Below are 17,917 nucleotides of genomic sequence, written 5' to 3'. Positions count from 1 at the left end.
TTGTATCGCCAATTACCCAACAAATAATATTTTAACATTTTTTTTTTACTTCATATTTGTCTCGGGACAGAAGAGGATAAATATAGGTAAGGGATTTTCGTCTTAAGTACGTAACGAATGCCGTCCCGGTGTTCTAGTAGCTAGAGCTCTATACTTATAATCCTGTGTACCGGGTTCGATCCCCAGCGTACCCCCGATTTATGACTTGGGTCGGGCAATCCTATGGTCCAGGTAACATAGGGGTTTCCTCCGGAAGTCCCGGTTCCCCTATGGTATCCCAACAAATCTCCATCATCATTTCATCTCATCGTGGATGTAGCGTAGCCCAGCCTCCTTTGGCTCATCCTGTGCAACGACTGCCGGTAAAATAGTCTACACTACTTGCTTCATAAGGGTGAATGACGAACAGTCAAGTATCCGCCATTAGTATTTAAACATTTTTGTAACGAATTTCCGATTTTTTTTATCAAATTAATTGTGTACTTGAGGGCTCATAAACTCGATCTTTATGAATACGATTGTAACTAGCCTTCACTTCTGACATTTGAGCTACTTTAACAAAGACATACTGAAAATTAATCCGCGTAGGATACGTAACTGTTGGCGTAGGACTCGGGTGACCGTGAAACGGCACATCTTTATGGCTGCCAGACACACGGCTAAATAGCCTTATCTCCCCACGGAGGACAGTTTCCACTAAAGCCTCGTTCACACTTTTCAAGTAACTTGAATTCAAGTCAATTGATTCGGCGAACTTGAAAAGTGTGAACCGTGTTTCAAGTTGACTTGAAGTCAAGTAACGGCTTGAATTCAAGTTTCAAGTAAAGTTGAATCCCTTTCTACTTTTTACTTGACTTGAAATGACACTTGAAACATCTTGAAGAGTGTGAACGTTACTTGAAACTTGAATTCAAGGAGAAAAGCGCGGGAATTTAAATTAACAGCTGTTTTAAGGGGATGCGCTAATGAAAAATGACCGTTTTTGAAGAATTATCATGTTTTTTTTTTATTTTACTCTTCATATGCTAAATTCCAATGCTCCATTACCACAACCTGTGTTTCAGCTATAATATGCACTATAAAAAACATAGATTCCAAAAAACGGTTTCCAAAATAAACGTGTTATTTTAAAATTTTATTTTTAAAAGAGTTATTTCTTGACTTAGATCATTGAAATTTTCTTGATTAATTCATAATCATGATCATAATATGCTGTTAAAATTTCAATACATTGTCTCTTAAAATGTAGAAATTAGAAAATTCAGTAGCGCATCCCCTTAAGAGCGTTAAATTAACAACTGATTGTTTTTCTGTTCTACTGAGAACGTAAAAATAATAAGAATCAATAGTAAGTGAAATAATGATCAAATACTTCAGTTTCTGAAGTTGTATAAAACTCACCAAGGCCTGTGATTATAGAAACTGCAAAGTTTCGTGACAGAAATGCAGAGGAAGCTGCCAAGAGTTCATTGGAGAATTGAACAGCAAAGATTTTAACAGATAAGACATGAAAGGCAATTAAAAACCATTAAACTGTAGGCAGAGAAGAAGTGAGGAAAATAGAAGGGATTAAGAAGAATGTTGCTTGAAGGGATGACTTTTATCAGGCGAAGCTGGCATAGTTCAATGTGGCCTGATAGCTGATAGATTAATACAATTTTGCTCGTTTTTACTTCCTTTTGGAGATGAAAATGGTTTATATGAAACATTTCATAGCATGTTTTGGGACAACCATTCATTTAATTCCCCATATGCTCAAGCAATTTGTTAGAGAATTGTATTATGATAATAAATAATTGAAAGAATTTCAGTTTCGTCCTTTAAATGTGTAGAAATTTGATCCGAACAAATACAACATTGTAAAATTCCTCTACAGAACGACAAGTTACTTTTCTATTCGCGTACTTTTCCCTTTCTCTTGCAGTTCTTTTATTCTCCCGTTCTATTTCCGTACATCGTCACCTTCCAATTCTCTCTCCTCACTTTTTCCTTCGTTTTTCATTTACTTCGTGCTCATAATTATACAAGGTGGCCCTAAAGTTCCGCATTATGGGAATAACAACTTATTATTACACTATTTGTTCGATATGTTCGCCCCCAAGGTTAAAATAACTGCAGGCGATCTTTCATGTTCCGTAGAATGTTTTGTGCTAAGATCGGTGTTATAGCACGATACTCAGAAGCAATTCGCTCACGCAAATGGCCTTTGTCCCTGATCTTCACACTATAAACTTTTGCTTTAAGGTCTGCAACGTTTCTTTGGGAGTAGACTATCCCTCTCTTCCACAGAGAAAAATAATCTCTACACACTATTATGTAGTCAGCATTTTATACCTACAACAAGACAAACAACGATTATTTGATATTATTGATAAAAAAAAATTAGAAACTGAAAGTTGCTATGATGGGGGACTTCAGGGTCACCTTGCAGTTCGTCTTTAACTTCTTCTCTTGTAGAATTTCTTTGCGTACTTTTTTCGTTTTCTTCTCATTCATATTTCTTTTGGTCTGTTGCATTTCCAACAAACAATTCTGCCATCATTTAAGGAGTATGTCCAGATACCTATTCTAAAGTAGGCCTATTTTCCTCGACTATTACACTTTTACTATGTCATACTGCTTCTGACCAATAAAACGGTACGAAAGATCGTGTTTCAACCAATCATGGCTGTTTATCGCTACAATTTTATCACCTCTCTAGTATTTCCTCATTTTTATCACTTCCCTAGCATTTGTTTGTTTTTATCACTTCCCTAGCATTTGTTCCTTTGAATAAATTTGTTAAAGGTCTTATATTCATATTTTGTATGATAATAGAATGCAATTCTATAGGAGTAATTATTTACTAAGGCTTAAAGAAATTCAATCTTTATTTATAGCTTTGAAGGATATTAGTTTAAAATTAACTTAAAGCCTTTTGCCAATATTTCAAAATGCAAATTCTTTACGGTACTATAAAACATGCTTTGCGATCGTCTTTTTTTCTTTTTCACGCATAGATAGTCAACTGAAAATGGCGGCTCCGTTCAAACGTTTTGGTTAAACTAACATTAGTGAAATAAAATTTCAGTAAGTCAATTAATATTTTATTGTATTAGAGTACTTCATTTCTTCTAATCTTTATATACTTTCTTCTCATCGTGTAATAGTCAATTAAATCCCACTCGAGTTTTGATTTTCTCTAGATAAATCAAAATCTCCAGTGAGATTACTGTTGATAAAATATCTTCTTTAATTTTCTCCATACAGAAAATTCTGACGAACAAAATTATTTAATTTCAAAGACTGGCCAATATAATATTCCATTTGACGAATTCCCCTAACAAAAGTCCGGTATTCTTCTGGTGGAGGGATTTGTGTTGTCAGACTAACAACACTAAAATCCACTCACGTAATAACCAAATTCCACACAATTCCACACATGACTTTAGAATACAATTTTTTGCACTATAATCATGCAGAATATATAGATTAGTTACATAGTTATCTATATACAAAACTGGTTTTTTCCCTCTGGTATTCACACTTTCATTATCGTTACAGTACTTTTAGAAATTGCCCTATCTTCCATTGTATATTCCAATTCCAATATAGTGTTTTAACTTATATATGTATTTTGCATATATACTTACTTACTTATTTACTTACTGGCTTTTAAGGAACCCGGAGGTTCATTGTCGCCCTCACATAAGCCAGCCATTGGTCCCTATCCTGAACAAGATTAATCCAGTCTCTACCATCATATCCCACTTCCCTCAAATCCATTTTAATATTATCTTCCCATCTACGTTCGGCCTCCCCAAAGGTCTTTTCCCCTCTGGACTCCCAACTAACACTCTATATGCATTTCTGGATTCGTCCATACGTGCTACATGCCCTGCCCATCTCAAACGTCTGGATTTAATGTTCCTAATTATGTCACGTGAAGGATGCAATACGTGCAGCTCTGCGTTGTGTAACTTTCTCCATTCTCCTGTAACTTCATCCCTCTTAGCCCCAAATATTTTCCTAAGAACCTTACTCTCAAAAACCCTCAATCACTGTTCCTCTCTTAAAGTGAGAGTCCAAGTTTCACAGCCATACAGAACAACCGGTAATATAACTGTTTTATAAATTCTGACTTTCAGATTTTTTGACAGCAGACTAAATGACAAAAGCTTCTCAACCGAATAACAGGCATTTTCCATATTTATTCTGCGTTTAATTTCCTCCCGAGTGTTATTTATATTTGTTACTGTTGCTCCAAGATATTTGAATTTTTCCACCTCTTCGAAGGATAAATCTCCAACTTTTATAGTTCCATTTCGTACAATATTCTGATCACGCGACATAATCATATACTTAGTCTTTTCGGGATTTACTTCCAACCCTATCTCTTTACTTGCTTCAAGTAGAATTTCCGTGTTTTCCCTAATCGTTTGTGGATTTTCTCCTAACATATTCACGTCATCCGCAGAGACAAGAAGCTGATGTAACCCGTTCAATTCCAAATCCTCCAAACACATTTTAATTAATCGAACTAGCTTCTTGGGAATACCAAATTCAATAAGAATATTATATAAAACTTCTCTCTTAACCGAGTCATACGCCTTTTTGAAAACTATGAATAACTGATGTACTGTACCCTTATACTCCCATTTTTTCTCCAATATCTGTCGAATACAAATATCTGATCAATAGTCGATCTATTACGCCTAAAACCACACTGATGATCCCCAATAATTTCATCTACATATGGAGTTAATCTTTTCAAAAGGATATTCGACAAAATGTATTTTGCATATATACATTATTTATCTACTTACTAACATTCAATATTCTTTGTTTAAAATATACAGTATATATTAAGTTATTTAATCTTAGGTAACAAGATATACAAAGTGAAAAGTAATTAAACCGACAAACTCTGAGAGGTTGTATAGGACGGCAAAACAAACAGTTTTCTCTAATATTGTGCTGTGAGACACTATTTCGCGAGGATACCAGATCTTAATGTAACACAAACCATTGCCATGCTTTATTGGTTGAGTCTCTTACAAAACTTTTACACACTAAAATAACTGCAAAATATGTTCAAAAATACCTCCATTGAATTGTACACAAAGGTTACACCGGCGGGACATGGATTTAAAGGCTTCATGATTATCATTTATTTCCCCTGCTTCAGAAAATATCCAGATCATCAACTGGGGTTGCGTAAACAAGATTACGCATCTGTTCCCACACAAAAAAACCAGAAGGGTCAAATCAGGAATCGGGGAGGCCAAGGTACAGGACCGCCTCTGCCAATCCACTTCCCTGGAAATTATTCAAGTAGTCACGCACACGATGTGAATTTGTAGAGTAGTGATGAACTGAAGAACGTATACGTCCTCTGCAGTTTAATAAAGCCTCTGAAGAAAATATTATATTGGAGAAACCTCCCGGGCTTTATCGGTTAAATTACTTTTCACCCTGTATATTTGTTACGGGTCGTACATAGAGCAGATTAGAGAAACAGAGAAAACCAAACAAGTGACTGTGTTTATTGTTACTTTTCCCCCCACCCTCTCAACATAACCCATAATGGTAGCAATTTGTTCTCCATGCCGACACCATTTCCCCTCACGTTCATTATCAGGCATCTGTCCGAGTCCTTGAGCGGTGTTCAGTAGTTCCTTATCCTTCAGAACTTTGAAAGCTCAGAGAAAGTCTATAAAGAAAGGGTCAAAAACCTTTAACCAATATGACAAAACCTAAGCTACCCCTACAGATCAAGCGCGGCTTAAATAATCCACCCACGGTTACTCTGGAGGCAGCTGTACTGATATTAATATGCACATTATTTTTTAATTAACTCAAAAATTTAGTGAGCTTAGCTGTGAGAATTCCATACAAAATCCACTCAACATTCCACACAGCAATCAAAATTTCATACAGTTTGGCAACAGTGCTAACCAAGCACGAAAAAATATTATTGCTCAGGCTTCTATATAACAACGGAAGATGGAACTAATTACGTATTATTGTGTACAGTAAGTGTCAAAATAAATTGATGAAATGTAAAATCTAATTACTGCTTTGAAGGAGGTCAGAAAACATAATGGTATAAAGAAGTTAATTTCTGGAGATGGCTAACATAAGCCATTGTACTATGCATATATGTAAAAGCAGGCCCGCACCGACAGGGGAGTGAGCAAGCACAAAGCCAGCCAGATCACGACACAAGATCACCAGGGTCTTTCAATGGGCCAATGCGCTTCAAAGGGAACGCGGTCAAAGAGTCACTACAGCAACAATAATTGTCAGCGAACTGTGAAACTCACTCTCAGACATATGAAATATGCTGTGATACGGGCTCATTCAGATTCAATTTGAATATATAGCGAATCTGAAACACAATGAACGCTGGATATGAAACGGGTGTTCGCAGGGTAGAGATTTAGAGTATCCTTCAGCACAATATTACGCTTTTAATCTCTCTTTTGTACAGAAAGAGGAGAAATATAGAGGTCTTATGAATGTCTGCACTTATATTCCTACATAATTTAATAAAATTCGACCGACAAACTTAATGAGATAATCGATGAGGAAAAGATAAGAAATTTTTAAGAATAAATCACCCTTCTTCGATGGAAAGCGTCGATTTCTTTGTTACAGTGACTCATTGAATAGGTGCCCACTGCACATTATACAGTGTGTCCGTAAATTAATGTACAACATTTTAGGGGCGTCTCTGTCAGTCCATAAAAGGGGGATTCAACAGGGCTCAGTTCTCGCTCCGCTACTCTTTTCAATATATGCAAATTACGTGTCAACGAACATAGTACATTGTTCCTACCATCTATATACTAATATTTTCTAAATGATTCTATCCACAAATTAAACAGCGATCTCATTTCAGTCTTGATATGGGTCAGCAGACTCGGACTTTGACTTAATGCAGAAAAGACCCAGGCCATAATCTTCGGAGGCAAAAGACTGCTGAACACTTTGAACAGTAGTCAAATTTCAGCCATTACGATTAATAATATTGAATTTCCTTACTCACCTATCGTGAAAAATCTAGAAATATATTTTGATAATGAATTAAGTTGACATTACCAAGTAAACACACTTGTACATAAATCTGCTCGTCTATTCACTCGTTAAGCCGGTTCAAGCATTTCTTTTGCGCGTCACTGAAACAACATTAGTCCAAACACTCGTAATGCCGCACTTTGACTATTGTGACGTGTTGTTCACTGATTTAAGCACCGAACTCTCGAACAAATTACAACGTGTTCATAATATGTGTATAAGGTATGTGTGCAATGTCCAACGATACGATCATATTTCACCATTCACGAATCTTTAGCTTTGCTCAGGGCTCAACGATCACAGAACTTTACACTGTCTTTCCCTTCTATTTCAAATTCTGCGCATCTCAACCCCAAGTTATCTGTCGTCTCGTCTTATGTATTTATGCTCTAACCATAACCTTAAATACTCGATCTCAATCACTGGTACATTGAGTATACCTCATCGTAACACTTCCAGATACTCTTCATCATTCACCGTTTCAATTTCTCGTCATTGGAACTCCCTACCTAATACCTTAAGGGGCTGTCAGACATTTACTAATTTCAAAACCTGGTTGTCAGATAGACTGTTTAAACTGTGAACTTTCCTAAAATAAATTCATTTTTACTGATTTTGTCGGATTAGTACTTTAGTATTCAGCAGGCCTCAAAAAGCACAAAATAGCTTTTCATTAACGATTCATTATTTAAAAACATTTAATATGTTCACGACAAAAATCACAAAAAAGTTATTTCTTGTTTATATATTCGATTGACAAGGGCAGGTTTTTAAGCCTAACACTCTCATTATGAATAAAACAGAGAAGAATAGATTTTAAAATATTCGAAATTATACTGTATAAATTACACCCTCCCAATTTAAAAATATAATTACCCTTAACAATAAGAGTATTTTGGATCCTAAGAAATGCTTATTAATCTACATAGAATTTTATACAGTCACACAAATTGTTAGAGTATAGGGTTAAGGTTGGTAATATTGTGATATGAGTAATATTGTGGTAGTTACATTTGAGAATTTATTACAATTTTACTGAGCGAGAGAAAGATCGGTTTTTTGCGTCAACGTATTAAGGAAATGTACGTTAACAAGTTTCTGCACAAAACCGGCCCTTCTCTCTCTCAGTAAAATTGTAATAAATTCTCAAAATGAACTATTACAATATTACTTTTATCACAAAATTACCAATTTTACCCTACTTTTCCTCGTGGCAAGTTTCTAATAAAAAAATAGATAGCCTACATATACATAAGTGTTCTGCCCCAGGCCAAGCCTTTCACTGCAAACCCAGCATTATCCAATATCTTCTATTTTATGTCTTTCTTTTAGTCTTCGCATACGATCCACATATCTTCATGTCGTCTAACATCTGATATCTTCTTCTGCTTCGAACTTTTCTTCCGTTCACCATTTCTTCCAGTGCATCCTTTAGAGAGCAGTTTTTCTCAGCCAGTGACCCAGTCCATTCCTCGTTTTCTTCCTGATCAGTTCCAGCATCATTCTTTCTTCTCTCATCCCTTCCAGCACACTTCATTTCTTATTCTCTCTGTCCATTTCATACGCTCCATCCTTCTCCATATCCACATTTCAAATGCTTGTAGTAGCTTCTCTTCACTTCGTCGTAATATTCACGTTTCTGCCCCATGCAATGCCACACTCCATACAAAGTACTTCACTAGTCTCTTCCTTAGTTCCTTTTCCAGAGATCCGCAGAAGATCCTCCTTTTTCTATTAAAATCTTGCTCAAAATTCCAACAAAAATTAATTCAGAATATGTATAAATTAAATTTTGATACCAGTGAAAGGTATGTATACCCCTTAACAGGCTCGTTAGAGAGGGGAATAATATAAATTCAATATATACTGTACAGAAACTTTCCTTTCATACAGTAGGTATAATTCTAAAGGACTCGCTATACCAGCCGGACACGTGATTAAATGCATTTGCTAATGTTATAGCACCTAATGAAATGACGGGAGCTGCCATTGTTAATCCAGCTATAAAGCGATGTATTTAATTGGAGACCTGAACCGAAGCAAACCCGACATCCCCAACACGAATTCTAATTGACCTTCCGCGTGTGTATGATAAACGGCAGCGTTCCTAAAATTCCTGATTGCTTCCGGTGAACGTGTATGAGCTGGGGCGGCGATCTAATCAGGATTGTTATCTCCATACTGACTAAAAATGAGCTCGGCGTGAATAGCACCCGGTGGCCTGGAATGGAAGTAGCACGTTACCCAGTGCTGCTCTAACATCCCTCTCCGTGCAGTGTGAAAAAGCGCTTCCATTCCACCGACACTACAGTTTGACACTGCAAATTTCTATTCCCTATATGGTTTAATTAAGGCTTACTTAAATCACATCGAAGAAGGCTGTGTGCGCACGAATAGTCTGAACTATATTAAAATTTAATGAAGGCGTGCATACACTGACATACAATGTGCGCATGAGACTAATAAAAAAAAGAGAGATGCATTTAAAAAAAATGTATTAACTTCTTATAACTTTGAAGGCGATTTGGGTATGAAAACAGCAGTTTCAAAATTATTATATTTAATTATAACTAAGTTCTGTTACGATACCAAACTTGAAACATACATTTAATAATAAAACGTAAAGCGCCCAATGGGCAAAAGTCCATATGACTCTAGTCTAGAAGGTTGTTGAGATGTACACTGTCACATTGTCACACATACATTTACCAGGTACTATAAAATTAGAATTAAACTGAAATTAATTGTTGAAGTCAAATGAAAAAATGATAAAAATATGAGCATATATATATAATTCGAATTGGTAATGGAAATTACGGGAAAACAGCTGAACGGATTTTAATAAATGACCCCTCATTTTGAAGCTTGAAACCCAAAGTTTTTCGGAAAAATAGCAGTTTCAGTTAAATATCAATTTTCCTACATCATTTTCCTATTTTCTAAAATCCATCAAAAACTGTCATCAGTTTTGAGATATAATGGCTTTTCAGAATAAAACACAAACACACTACAATAAACAAAAGGATATTACACGAATGCCATGAGCTGCAGGATTGCTGACATATTTAGAGCTCAAATTCAATTGGTTATTAAAAACTTCAAGACTTAATAATGCGGTGTGTAATTTTCTGAGTACAGCTGTGTATTGGATATCAAAATCTACAAAAATTGAGGTGGTTTTGATGATTATTACTATTACTTACTTACTTACTTACAAATGGCTTTTAAGGAACCCGAAGGTTCATTGCCGCCCTCACATAAGCCCGCCGGCGGTCCCTATCCTGTGCAAGATTAATCCAGTCTCTATCTTCATACCCCACCTCCCCCAAATCAATTTTAATATTATCTTCCCATCTACGTCTCGGCCTCCCTAAAGGTCTTTTTCCCTCCGGTCTCCCAACTAAAACTCTATATGCATTTCTGGATTCGCCCATACGTGCTACATGCCCTGCCCATCTCAAACGTCTGGATTTTAAGTTCCTAATTATGTCAGGTGAAGAATACAATGCGTGCAGTTCTGTGTTGTGTAACTTTCTCCATTCTCCTGTAACTTCAGCCCGCTTAGCCCCAAATATTTTCCTAACACCTTATTCTCAAACACCCTTAACCTATGTTCCTCTCTCAGAGTGAGAGTTGATTATTACTATTAGAAATTAAATATTATTATAGTTAATGCCATGATGCGACAATTTTTCATTAATTATACATATTAATGTTATATTGATGATTATGAAAGTGAAACGTTTTGGGGTTATGTAAGTACTGTAGATGTAGAGAATATCTTAAATTAGATCTTCATTTCTATAATTTACTTTTAAATATTTTTATAGTTATTAATCACGAGGGGTTGGGTCTTTTTCATATACTTAATAGCGGTGTGGTGTAGATATTTATATGCGTCATTCTCTTCAGTATTGGCTCGAGAGAGCGCAAAAATTACAGACCAAACGGTATTACGTACTGAAAAAATAAGAAGCCTACAAAATTATGTAGTCTCCTGACCATTTCAACAAGATCTCTAGCAGGATAAAATGATTTTACCCTCTACATTTCAAGCTCTACATGCAGCAGCTATACCAAGATGCTATGTCTATTGTTCGAAAGCATAGCAAACCTGACATTTTTGTAACTTTCACCTAGAATCCACAATGACCTGAAATAGCTATTGTTTTACTCCCACATGAAAAACCCACTGATGGTCCTGACATTGTTACTTGCATTTTCGCGCAGAAACTCAAAAACTGAAGGTGAATAGGTTCAAGAAAAAGTATTTGGCATAAAAAACAATCAGAGGGAGTATATTTCATTATTACGAAAGCAAATAACTTTCAAAAGTTTGGTATTCTTCATTCAAAATACTGTAAATGTAGAAAATTTTTATTTGAACGTCTAATGAAGTTAGTTTGCAGCATTTGCTGCACAAGGCACTAGTATATTATAATACAAGAGTATGTGAAACAACTATAAATAATTGATTCTGGATTAATAAAACTAATTATTAAATACATTAGCACGCAGGGAAAATATCTGGGCAATTGTTACACAAAAGAGAAATTAATATGATCTGTGTAGTACTTCCCCACGACGTAATAGGAAGCCAAGATTGCGTTTTTCCAAGTTAAGATAATATCACAGTCTAATATCATACAGTCACGAAGCTTGAGGTGATTTTTTGCATTTCTCATGATACAGCACTCCAAGCGGTTAGCAACTGTGAGTACTAGGAGCAATAGACTGTGCCAGTACTACTACTTCGCATTGTCTGTGATGAGGCGATAGTAGCGATCCTAATGGCTAGCAACTAAAGTTCAACTGTAATTAGATGCATATTCCCTACATATTGAGCTTCGTAACTGTATACTAGACTGTAATAATACTATTTAACGCTTTATACAAATTTATTATTATTATTATATTATCATCATCATCATCATCATCATTATCATTATCATTATCATTATCATTATTACTATTATCTGGCATGCTTTGTCTACGGGCAACCTCCAAATTTGAGGAAGTGAATATAAAAAAATATACAACACGAACATGCATTACAATGAATACGTATGTGGGATAAAACTATAATTAATTCTGAATTAATAAGACTAATTAATTATTTATATTAGACGTAGATGCAGGATAAGACAACATAAATTAAATATTTAAATTTTAGAAATTATGTCAAAAATTGTATATTTGTGTGAAATTACTAATTGTGTATAGATTAGTTTTTAATTATTAAGTTTTTTGTACTATTTGTGAACTATTAATAAATCTGTTAGTCAACTGTCAAAAATTATTTATACTGTATTTGCACAAAGAACAAAAAGCCAATTATTGCTTCAAAAATCCAACCTTTATCCGTTAATTTTACTACAGAAAAAGTATTAAAAATTTGTTTAAAAAAGCAGAAAGATTCTCCAACTGAATTGTTGTTTAAACACTTCAAAGTTTTCAATATTAAACAAATGTATTATTTTATTTTATTAAAATATTTTATAGAAATTTTAATAACTTTGAAAGGTATATACATAAATATAGAACTAAAAATATGAATTCTCTGGGTTTGTGTGAACCAAAATGTAAAACCAATGCAGCTTTTTATCACAGCATGAGTCAAGGTCCCAGATTATTAAAGAAATTTTATTCCAATATTATTTTAACCACGAATCCTCTCCAAATTAATAAAAAAATAAAAAAAAATTATTGGATTTATAGTTTGGGTTTAAACATATTAAACACTATTTAATCAGTATTCGCTCTCAATTTTAATTTTATTTTTGTCTGTATTGGAATCCCCTCCTGAGCACGAGTCTTACTCGTTCAAGAATGGGCTAGTTTATCTTTCACTGTATTTATTAACTTATATTCATTTCAAACTTACTAGCAATAAAATAAATAAATAAATAGATAAATAAATAAATAAATAAATAAATAAATAAATAAATAAATAAATAAATAAATAAATAAATTACCCATCATGCCATAAACGGAGTATCCTTGATGCAATACCCATGAAGAGGCAGGGGACAATATGGCGTCTAGATCGGGGTCTTTCCCTGATGATGGAACTAGTATGTAATTCCGAAACGCTGGAAATGTCAAGTTTCAGTATACGGTGGATTATCCAGAAGTCTAATTCCAATCACAGTCACCGTGAAAGTCTAAAATCTCATATAGGGTTATAACAATTAACAATTAACTATCAAACATCCATAGCGGCCCTATGTTTCCACGAGAAGTGACAGGACATGAGTGAGTGATGGTTATGTAATGTAGAAGAAATCATACTAACTGGCAACACGAGAAATGCATTTAGGAAACGTATGTAATTTAAAAATTATCTGGATGGCACTGTTTATTCTACTTAACTGTGTTTCATTCTTTAGAATATTGCATTTCATTCTCTTTTTTCAATATAACCAAACACAAATATCGTATTGTTACTTCATTTATACATTAATCCTATTATAATTAAACTACAGGCTTCTAGTCACTAAGCTTGAGTTCAGCGACTGTTAGTATGAAATAAAAGCGCTCTCTTTTGTCCAACCAGTACACGAATCACTGAATCCATATAACCACGCACAAGGGCCGGATTAAAATAATATGAATGTTAAAATGAGAGGCAATACATTGCAGAACTGATTCGTAACCGGAGTTTCCAACTTGATTTGCATTTTAAATGGAGGTAACAGGCACTGCCAACTGAAAACCCAGGATTTCACTTTCATGTGCGGGCAACACCTGTAACATTGATTCGTCATGAAAGATGGAACAGGATCATCGCGATCTGACTACTGTGTAAACTTCGCGTGCTAGTAAACTTTCGTCTCACGTGCGATTACAATGTCAACAGGAGTTCCCTGTCGTCGTACATTTATATCAAAGCATCGGTATGAAAATAGAACCACATCGTGCACAGGCTGTGATAGAATTCTTTATGCAGGCCTACTTTATGGCACAAAAGGATCTCCAGTTTCAAAAGTGCTGCTAATTCTTTGGTTGTACGTGAATTTATAAAAGTGTTTCATTGTCGACAAGGTTTGTTTTCCATGGCGAAAGTTTCGCGTGTTGAACAATGCGTATGTGACATCCCTGGTCCATGAGCATACCTCATGGGCGGGTAATGTATTACGTCTGAGGTCTATGGGCACATTACAATAACAGTTAGACTTTGATCGTCACTTTCATTTTAAGGATGATGATTCTACAGGGTGTTCTAAAAAGGTTCCAATATTTAGAGAGGAGGTATTACGCATCAAAACAATAAATAAAAGTCAAATAAACATGGGTCCTAAAATTAATATCTTGTGAGAAATGAGCAAAACGTTTACCATCACTCTAAGAGCAGCATATCTTCTACTGTGAGCTCTTTGGCAAGAAACAAAACATGCTCCAATTCAACAGATACGAAACCATTACGTAGTAACAAACGGTTACAATCTCATGCCTCATTTGTTTCTTGCCAAAGAGCTCACAGTGGAAGATATGCTGTTCTTACACTAATGATCTTAAACATTTGCTCATTTCTCAGGAGATATTAATTTTATGAATCATGTTTATAAGACTTCTATTTCTTGGTTTGCTGCATACTACCTCCTCTCTAGATATTGGAACCTTCTTTTCAGAGCACTCTGTATATGGAGTTATATCACTTCCACTCTTAATAGCTGCGGAATCTTGGGCATTGATTTCAAATTCCTGATAGTCCAAGTGGTTATTTACTGTGTCCCATCCAATTTTTTTCTACTCGTCATTTCAATATTAAACGACATTTCAACAAAGCCCATATTAAGAATTATGGAAAAGACAAACTTTTGGGCAAGTTCATTATTACGAACTGTATATTGAACATTTATTTATATATTGTTAAATTAAGGACATCATTCGTTGTGTTCATTTTGTACTGAAATGAATAGTGATATTTATATTAATTCCAAGGTTTTTACTTAAATGCTACAAATTTATGTTTCCGTAGGTGATGATAGGAGGAAAGTTTTGGAAAATCTAAAGCAGATTAGGCGCAAAGAAATCTCAAAGAAACTACCGACAGAAAATCCATCATAATCGTAAACCTTGAAACGGCATAACGCATTATAAATACAATGACTTTATTACAATTATTTTTTAAAACTACAGTGCCGCCACTGATGGACCTTCCACTCGCAAAGAATGTCAACAACTCTACGCAGAAGTCGATGATCCCCAATAGAAGTGGAGTGAGGCTGACGTCATATTTCCCCTACTTACGGGTTCTGCAGGCCTGCTTTATATGATTATGTTTGGAACTTCTATAATTATACTGTATTTTAAGCTCGTTATCTTTGAAAACAACGCCAATTATTGTATAAAAGTTTGTGTTATTTTGCATGTCACTTTAAAACTCGCTCAGTCCATAGATTCGTGGATACGAGTAAAAAAAAACTAGCCCAGTCCTCTCTTAAAAATGGACTTAACATGTTTTGGGATGAAACACTTCAATTACAACTTCAATTTGATTGCGTCTGTAAGAAATCGCTCAGCCTCTTTTTGGAAGTAGTTACTGTCTGGCAGGCTCTGATCTTCCGAGGTAAAGAATTCCTTTGACAGGAGACTGAGAATGAATGAACAGTATTACGTGAAAATCTGTCCGTTTCACCCTAGTGATCCTCGAATAATAGCGTTATCGAAATTGTGGGTTTCTTGTCGTAGATTTACTGCAAGCAAATGTACTCTGTCCATGTGTTCAAATTTAAGAGGTTATGAACAACATTAGCAATAGTAATCTTGTGGGCAGCATAGAAACATTAATAGCAGAAATATTACGTTGTTGGGAGTGTATTGTGGCGGAAGGGGGCCATTTTGAACATGTACGGGCTCAAGGAATGCAAAACCGCGAAAATCGTATTTCTGTCTCATCTCGTTGCTGAGAAATAGTGTTTCAAAATGTGTATATATCAATTTGGGACACTCTGTATATGTTGGACATACAAGCACAATCGTTATTAGACTATCTAAGGGCTGGTTCACAATAAATCGAGAACGGAAACGATAACGACAACGAGAACGAAAATAATGTTAAAATAAATGTATTTAAGTGTGAGCATTCACAATAGTTAATTGTGAATGTTCACATTTAAATACATTTATTTTAACACTATTTCCGTCCTCGTTCTCGTTGTCGTTTCAGTTCCCGGTTTATTGTGAACCAGCCTTAATTTTGAGTATTTTTGAAGCCACGAAGTTATTTTTAATCAAAATTGTGATAAAAACATTGTGTACAACTAAAGCCATTAATTTAAAGTGTAAAGACTGATTCATAATAAACCGGGAACGAAAACGACAACGAGAACTAGAACGGAAATATTGTTAAAATAAATGTATTTAAATGTGAGCATTCACAAATAATTTTCACGTTTTCCTTCCCGGGCTCCGGCAAGCTTCTCGTGAATTGTGAATGCTCACATTAAAATACATTTATTTTAACAATATTTCCGTTCTCGTTGTAGTTTCCGTTCCCGGTTTATTGTGAACCAGCCCTAACAAGCGAGCCAGAAAGGACAGTGGGTGTAATAATCATGAATAGACGGAAAGAAATGATAGTGAACTATATTAAGACGCGGTCCCAAACACCGAGTAAAGTAACAAGAGGTTAGTTACGTAATAAAGAGACTTGAATACTGGGAATCAGACACAGTAGACGTGAGGCACCAAGCATGAATAGACTGGGAAGCTGGACGTACAGGACTATTGAATAACACTTCTGTATATCCATGAACTGCAAGACGTTTAAACAACCAATAAACTGTAAAAGCGGGCTGTCATAAAATTACTCGCACCAGTTTTGCCGGTTGTAAACGTTCGAAACCACCTAAGAATAATAAACTGTCTATAGTTAATCATATAAATATAACACTGACCACCTGAATAAGAGCAAAAAGAAGCGATGGGTTGAGAATTATGACGACAAATGTAATGAATACGACTGTTCAATACTTTATTTGATGATTTCAAGTAGGTAAGTTAATAATTGTGTTAAAAAGAGATCGTATGCTGACTTCGAGTTAAGAAGGGACTATATTCTCTTGAAATTTAACAAGGCTTTTTAAGTCTTAACTGGATCCTCGGCTCCTTCGATTTCTATGTACATTTCCATACATTTTCGTGGCTTCCCTCTATCTACAATGGCCAATGGCGCCAAGATCACACATAACCCTACATTCATTCATTCACAGTTTTCTGCCCAAGGTCAGATCTATCACTGCAAATCCACCATTCTCCAATCTTTCCTATTTTCTGAATTCCTCTTTGTCTCCGCATATGATCCATATATCTTAATGCCGTCTATCATCTGATATCTTCTTCTGCCTCGAACTCTTCTTCCGTTCACCATTCCTTCCAGTGTATCCTTCAATAGACAGTTTCTTCTTAGTGACCCAACTAGTTCCTTTTTCTCTTCCTGACCAGTTTCAGTGTCATTCTTTCTTCACCTACTCTTTCCAACACAGCTTCATTTCTTATTCTGTCTGTCTATTTTACACGCTCCATCCTTCTCCATATACACATTTTAAATGCTTGTAGTAGCTTCTCTTCACTTCGTCGTAATGTCCATGTTTCTGACCCTTACAACGTCACACTCCACATAAAGCACTTCACTAGTATCCTCCAAAGTTATTTTCCAAAGGTTCGCTGAGGATACTCCTTTTTCTATTAAAATATTCCTTTGCTATTGCCATCCTCCTTTTGACTTCCAGGCAGCAGCTCATGTCATTGCTTATAGTACATCCCAAGTATTTGAAGCTGTCCACTTGCTCTACTGCTTCGTACTCGCATGTTTACTCTCTTTACTTTTCTTCCGATAACCGTGGTCTTCGTC

General features: G+C 35.3%; 1 protein-coding gene across 3 annotated transcripts in view; it reads right to left on the bottom strand.

The window, feature by feature from the left end:
* Positions 1-17,917, bottom strand: part of Calx (sodium/calcium exchanger 3) — a 730,262-nt gene that overhangs the window by 665,778 nt on the left and 46,567 nt on the right. The window lies entirely within an intron of this gene.

This window comes from Periplaneta americana, chromosome 17 (assembly GCF_040183065.1).
Source record: "Periplaneta americana isolate PAMFEO1 chromosome 17, P.americana_PAMFEO1_priV1, whole genome shotgun sequence".
In the NCBI taxonomy this organism is placed as follows: Eukaryota; Metazoa; Arthropoda; class Insecta; order Blattodea; family Blattidae; genus Periplaneta; species Periplaneta americana.
This window is presented reverse-complemented; position numbering and strand designations above follow the sequence as displayed.